This window comes from Arvicanthis niloticus, chromosome 26, assembly GCF_011762505.2.
Source record: "Arvicanthis niloticus isolate mArvNil1 chromosome 26, mArvNil1.pat.X, whole genome shotgun sequence".
In the NCBI taxonomy this organism is placed as follows: domain Eukaryota; kingdom Metazoa; phylum Chordata; class Mammalia; order Rodentia; family Muridae; genus Arvicanthis; species Arvicanthis niloticus.
The window spans coordinates 30,563,420-30,570,831 of NC_133434.1; the positions used below are offsets into that span (position 1 = coordinate 30,563,420).

The following is a 7,412-nucleotide window of genomic DNA, read 5'->3' on the forward strand; positions in this document are numbered from 1 at the left end:
TCCCTTCCCTTCCCTTCCCTTCCCTTCCCTTCCCTTCCTTCCTTCCTTCTCTTTCTTTCTCTCTCTCTCTCTCTCTCTCTCTCTCTCTCTCTCTCTCTCTCTTTCTTTCTTTCTTTCTTTTTCTTTCTTTCTTTCTGTTGGGGGTGAGCAACCTAACTCAGCACAGGATGAATCCCCAGAAGGTACTTTATGAAGGTTCAACAGCTTTGGATATGCCCAGCACATCAGCTGTAACTAGCTCTGTTGCTGAAGACAGTGCAAACTTCCACACTTAGCTTTTAGTCGACCCAGACATACAAAGTACAGACTTGTGGTCCAGGTGGCCAGCACATCTGTAATCAAACTGGATCAACTCAGTTGATTTCCGAAACTCACACCTACTTTTTTAAAATGTGTGTGTGCGTGTGTGTATGCGTGTGTGTGTGTGTGTGTGTGTGTGTGTGTGTGTGTGTGTGTGTGTAGACCAGGGATTGTTGTTGGATGGCATCTTCAATCACTTCACTTTATTTCTGAAGCAGTGTCTCTTGAACCCAGAACTCACAAATTCAGCTAGACTGGCTGGCCTGCAAGGCTCAGGGATATGCTTGCTTCCAGGGATTACAGGCAACTAACACTTTGCCTGGCTTTTAACATGGATTCTGGGTGACCTCACTCAGAGGGTCCTCGTGATGGTGTATGCCAAGCACTTTACTGATGGACCAGTCTCCCTAGGCCCAACTTTTATAATAAGTTTAATGAGAACAATGGAATGCCTATGGGTTTCACAGATATGCACCAGCTCAAGAAAATTCAAGTGTTTAGATCTTCTGTGTGTGCACTTCGCTGAAGGTTTGTGGCTGCATATGTGCTCTCTCAGGAGACTATAGCTGTGGTTTACTGAGATAGTGATTCAGTCTCCTTCACAAAGTAGCCCTAGGGAAAGGGCCACTCAGCTTTCTTGTTCTCTGTGCAAATGTTCATTATCAACAGTGCTCACTAACTGACTAAAGATCATCCCGTGTTGTGAAAAAACGGCATTTAAATGAGAGGCCTTTTAAGCCAGCTTAGTTGGGGAAATTCTAAAGTATGGTTAACTTGTTACGTACGGTACAAGGCTACGGACAGGAAACCCCTACGACTCTCCATGGAAATGTGATTCAAGAGAAAGCTGGGAGCCTCTATAAACATTTTTGTATTTGTGAATCCGGGAATTTGAGAAGGTTCCGGATGTATGCCTGAGGAATGTCAGGAGTCTGACTATAAATCCAAATTTCCAAAACAGATAAATTATTGAATGGCTATGCGGATTGCAAAAGTGATTTTTCATTTTCTAAATATTTACTGTGTGTTCACCCTAGCAAAGTCCTTGAGTAAATATGGCTCAACTTTGATTTATAGGAAGTCGGTGCCTACTGAAGTTTGGGATGCAATTTGTTGAGGGGAGTTATCTTTCCAGAGCATTAGAAAAATTTCAGATTATCTGCATCCTATTTCAAAAGTATTCGAATATATAAGTGAGGCTTATTCAGTAGTTAAAGCTTGGTTTGTTACCACCAGGAATTTGATTGTGAGTGACAACTCTAAAGTTGTTTGATAGTTTATCATGATCCATCTTTTGCATGGAGTCATGTGAAATAATCATTAAAATTCCCACTATTGAGTCTGTGTGCTTCAGGATGGTGGCCTTAGCATTCCTGTCAGTAAGATGGGGTGAGTGAAATTTCCCTCTGTTGCAAGATTTTTTTTTGCCCTGAACTGTTTGTAATTTTATTTAGCTATTTGTGTCTTCTATGACTTTAATCAGGAACTTATTCCTGTCATCTTTCAACTGTCCAGGTGCTAATGTGTGTCTTCCTTAAATTCCTTGAATTCTTTTTTTGTTTGTTTGTTTGTTTGGTTTGGTTTTTCGAGACAGGGTTTCTCTGTGTAGCCCTGGCTGTCCTGGAACTCACTCTGTAGACCAGGCTGGCCTCGAACTCAGAAATCCGCCTGCCTCTGCCTCCCAAGTGCTGGGATTAAAGGCGTGCGCCACCACCGCCCGGCAAATTCCTTGAATTCTTTGATCTGTTTAAAATTGTTCTTTTCAATTCTGTGCCTGGGGTTCTCCTCCATAATTATCACTGGAAAATATTTCTGTAGGTCATGTGGTCTTTGGGAGAACATATTGCCTTGGTCTTCCATATATTTGTGTTCTAGCGATTGGAGCGGGCATGTAGATTTTGTTGATTGTTGATGTGTCTAGTGTGAGATTCTAGCCTGTCTATGTCAAATGGAAGTGTGGTTTTCTTTTCCCTGTTCTTCAGCTTGGTTAATTTCAAGATCATGGAGGAAGAGATTTTAGGTTAGTCCCTTGGAGACTCAGTGTTGATTTTTGATCAGCGAAACCACTGTGATTTTAATTTAATGAGGTTTGGCAAAGGGCACAAATTCAGTTTCTGGCAAAGTCTGGATGGGAATGATGACTCTGGGCAAGGAACTGGCCAGACTCGTCAAAAAAGCATTTGAATGTGGCTGCTGCCTGGGTCTGGGCATGGAAGGGCAGCCCAGGGTAAGGAACACGATGCAGACTCACCTAGAGATTACATATGACTCCTTGCTGGGCCTGAGTGTGGAGAGCAAACCCTTCCTCTTTAAGCAGCTTCTTAGCAGGCATTTTGTCACAATGAGAAAAGTGAAACAGGGTCTCTCACTGAACTTAGAGTTTGCTACTTTGGCTTGACCGGTAGTCAACAAGCCCCAGTGTTCCTCTAGTTTCTGCTGTGCACAGCACTGAAATAACAGGCATCCGTAGCCACATTCAGCTTCTTGCATGGATGTTGGGGTTGAACTCATGACCTTACACTTCCACGGCAAGTGCTCTCATCCACAGAGCCATCATCTTACTCCCAATACTGCCATTTGAAAAACGTATTTGAGTTAAAGACACATTCATAAATGTCCACTGCCTTCAAAATATATCAGGGAAAAACAAAGTCTTTTGAGATAGAAAGTGGACTGAGGGTGTGGCCTAGTAACTGGGATGCCTGCCTAGCATGCATGGAGCGGAGCCCTGAGTGTGAGCCTCGACATCTTGTGAAACCAGATGTGTGGTGGCTTATGCTTACAATCCCAGCACTTAGAGAGAGGCAAAGTAGGAGGATCAGAAGTTCAAGGTCACCCATGGCTGCACAGAAAGTTTGAGGCTAACCTGTGCTACAGGAGACTCTATCTTGGAAAAGAAAAAAAAAGCACAAAGAGAAAAAGAAAAGGAAAAAAGCAGGGGTGGGTAAGAAGCAAAAAAGAAGAAGAGAAAAAGCCAAGTGCACATATAACCTACGATGGCTGAGTACACACAACAGGCATTCGGAGAAAGTTCGCTATTTTACAGAGCACTGGGTTAGAGTTTTTAATATTTAGAAAGCAGTACTAGCATCCAAGGAAATTTGAGTATAATCTGTTTATTATCCCACAGTGTTTTTATAAAAACCTACAGATCTAGACCGTCCCCCATAGCTCTATCTGTAATAGGCAGTATGGGATAATACGAATGTTCTTACATTCTTCTCTGATATGCACGAGGACATTTTTAAATTTAGATGTTTTATATCCAAAACAGTTCCAGACATTATCTAAAAAACAATCTGATTTCCTGTGGTAAAATAAAAAGTATATTCTTAGAAAAAGCCCTCAGGTAGAGAGCTTAACAGGAGATTAAAAATGTTCAAAGTAGCCTTTTATGAGACAAGCATAACTTTCTGGAATATGGTCTTGTACACTTTTTGAAACAAAAATGAACCCCTGCCACCCAGGAGCTGATGACCAACCCCCTGGGGCGAATGTCAGGAGTTTGAGCATACATGTGTCACGTGCTTACTGCGGGAGTTGAGGCAGCTCTTCCTGAGTGATAGAAGGTGCCAGATGTTAAGTCTGGAAGGAATATGGATTCCTCCCGTGTCTTAAAAAATAATGATTTCTATGGTAGAGGCCGAACACACTACCTAAAATCTTGGGAAAACAGTTTTCAGAAGAAATGAACTTCCTGTTTTCATACTTGGGTAAATCTGTACGGTATGTATACCATGCTCTGTAGCTCCAGGTATGTACAGCCTATGGGTGGCAATGCTACGGGGCCAAGGATAGCTATCAATGTGACCCAAAATCATAGGCTTACTTAAAACATGGGATTTAATAAAAAACAAAAACAAACAAACAGAAAACAACTTTCTTTGGAACTCAGTAGTTGCAAGTTTCTTAAGTGCCAATTTGGTGGGTGGGTAAAATCAGATCTCAAAGTCAGAAGTTTGGACACAGTGGTAGGTGACAGCCATAAGCAATGTTAAGAGATAAAACAACGGGGACATTCTTATCCTGCTACTTTAACCCCATTTAAAAGGAAGCATCCTGACAGCCAGACTGCTTCATTCTATAACTGAGTCCCTCTTGTCCTGGGGACCTATGAAGAAGAAGAAGCCACTGTAAACCATTGTAGATAGGGTCTTTATTGCACTCACTGGGAAACCATGATGCTTGGAAGTATCTGATGGCCTGCTGAGGTCAAAGGGCAAAGTGAAGGTACAGGTGGGGAATCTTAACCAAGGTCCTGGATTCCTCACTATCCCACTGCCTGCCAGTCAGAAGCAGCTGGAAGCCAAGGGGCAAGGGCTTCCTGAGACACACAGGGTCAGTAAGTGCAGAGAGTGGATCTGGGGTGCACCCAGAGAATGATGAACACAGTGAGTGTGCAGAGAAGGTTCCCTAAGGGTGCAGGGAGGCCTGTTGGGTTCCACCATCTTAGAAATCACAACAGCATCAACACCCATGTAGAAGAATGCTTGTTTAAAGAAATCTGCTGGTAACTCTGTGCTGTTTCTGAATCCAGACTTCCCTTGTCATAATACACACAATCTTCCAGTGCACACAATCTTCTGCATGAAGAAGCAACTGTAGCGTGCATGCACATGTGTGTGTGCATGTATGCGTGTATGTAAGTGTACGTGTAAATTATCATCCCTCAGGTGCTTATTTACCTTGTTTTTTTGAGACAGGCTCTCGCTGGCCTAAACTCACAGATTAGGCTAGACTAGCTGGTTCGCTGCCCCCTAGGCTGTCTCCACCCCCCACGCCCCCACCCAGTGTTGGGATTATAAACCACCCCAGTGTTCCTGGCTTTCAATATGGGTCTAGGGAATGAACTGAGGTCCTCATGTTTGCACTTAAGCACTTCACTGCCTGAGCTGTTTCCCCAGCTCCCAGCTCCCACTGCAGCCTTTTGAAAACAAAAGCAACTTTTCCCGCTTAAGAAAAGATCTGGCTGTTTACAGAAGTTTGAATAAGAGATTTTACTTTGAACTGGACCCTGAGACATTTCCCAGGTGCTACCTTACAGCTTCCTTGTGATCCCCAAGACAACAATTGTAGCTCAGTCACTACTGCATGTGTCTTCTGTGGACAAAACCCTGTCTGAAGTCACTGGATGTATGGAAATGTGGATCTCTCTGAGGCTTCCATGTTGACTCTGAGGGAAGAGAATCCAAGCATTCCTTGGGCTTTCATGTGTATGCAACCTTATAGGGATGGTAGAGGCTGCATCTCTTGATTATAGAAATGAGAACAAACTCAGTAATTTTCCCTTCCTTTCTCTGGATGGGTTGTCCCAAGGCACAGCAGTTCCTACAACTTCTAGAAACAATGGGCATGGAACATGGTTATCTCAAAGCCAAGCTTGTGAGCTAGAGATGCTATCAATGGTGTAGGAACTCACCCCTTTTCATGTTCTCTCCCTCTTTCCCCACCTCACTACCCTGGCCCCAAGTGTAGTAGCTCTGTTTCATGGAACTCATGTCAAAATAGATACCAGGGCCATGACTTTGTGGGTTCTCCTTTGAGCTCCAAGACACAAAAGGACCAGTTGGACAATTGCCAAATGAGCATAGACCAATCAGAATATAGCCATTTAAAGAACATAGACTTTTATTTGACAGAAAGCAGGTAAGTGATAATGTGCCTAAGGATGAAGTATTGAAGCATGTTGTCCTTTAATGGCTCTTTCTAGCCTTACAGGATGCCTTCTAGCCTTACAGGATGCCTTTTCTGCTCCAGTGTTAACATATCCATTCCTTTACCCCAGAATATTTTCCTGTCTTTTATCTGACAAGGGAAGAATGATTTGATTCCTTTTTCTAGTTTTCAAGCTAGATGACCCATCTCTACTGAAGAATCTAGAACAAGAAAGAAGACAGGAGGATGTCTAGCTATCTAGCTTTCCTTAAAACCGAAGACAGTAGTTCTTTATTATCCATGGTAGATGGAATATGGAAGAGAATATTAGAAGGTCTGCATGAGATTGCAGTGCCTTAGTACCCTGTGGAGTACTGGTGATTTAGGACTCTGTGAGTACTGGTGATTTAGTACCCTGTGGAGTATTGGTGATTTAGTACTCTATGGAGTACTGGTAATAGCTGGTGACAGTCCCAGGTCTACAATTCTACTCTGTTTCTAGGGTGGTGTGTTTTTTCTTTCTAGCTGAGTTGCTTCTCATGAATCGCCTCATACCTTTTAAATATATTTACCTCTTAAATAGCTAGAGTGAGTTCTGTATTTGCAGCCAAGCAATATAAAATATCTTGTGAGTCCCCAAGAACTGCTGTCATTGGAAACATCCCAAGCTTCCCTGTACGTGACATTGGAATCCTGCCCTTTGTTTGTTCTCGTGAGGTCTCTCCGCAACCTCCAAAGTTCTCAGTGGATAGCTTGCCTTTTTAAAAGAATGGCTAAGGTGCTGAGGGAATGTCTCAGTCAGTAAGGGCACTTGCTTTGTAAGCGGGAGGACGTAAGTTCGATTCCCAGCAGCCATGTAAAGTAATGGCGGTGGGGCGGTGATGGTGAACATTTACTCTGACACTAGGGAGGCAGAGAGAAGATGATCCTTGGGGCTTTGGTGGCCAGCCAGCCTAGTCAATTTGACGAGCTTCAAGCTTGTAGTAGACACTGCCTCAAAAGAGATGAAAAAGATACCCAAGGTTGTCCTCTGGAGCCCAACACGCGTATGTGCACACATATATTAAAAGTCTTGTTTATAGTGATATCCAGCCTTCTGCTGCCAAGAGGAAGCAAACATTGTCATGAGGTTTACGTCCCACTTCAGTTCCTAGAAAGGGCACAGGTACACCATTCACTACTGCTTAATTTCAAACATTATGCAAATGACTAGTTTGGCAATGCTATATAAATTATTTAATGTTTATATTTTGCTTGTGACTCACAAACACTCAACACCATACAGAGTCACTGGTCACAGAGAAGTGACCTTGCAAAAGGTGGTAGGTCCGATTGTTGCCACTGGCAACTCTACCTGCACTCTTCTTAATATGTATTATTTATCATACCACCAATGGTCTGTCCTGAGAGCCTGCTTGCCTTTCCTAAATTTTACTTACAAGCACATGCATGATATG

The 7,412-nt window shown here is 43.0% G+C and overlaps 1 protein-coding gene across 4 annotated transcripts in view; it reads left to right on the forward strand.

The window, feature by feature from the left end:
• Thsd4 (thrombospondin type 1 domain containing 4) overlaps nt 1-7,412 on the forward strand; it is a 562,869-nt gene that overhangs the window by 166,677 nt on the left and 388,780 nt on the right. The window lies entirely within an intron of this gene.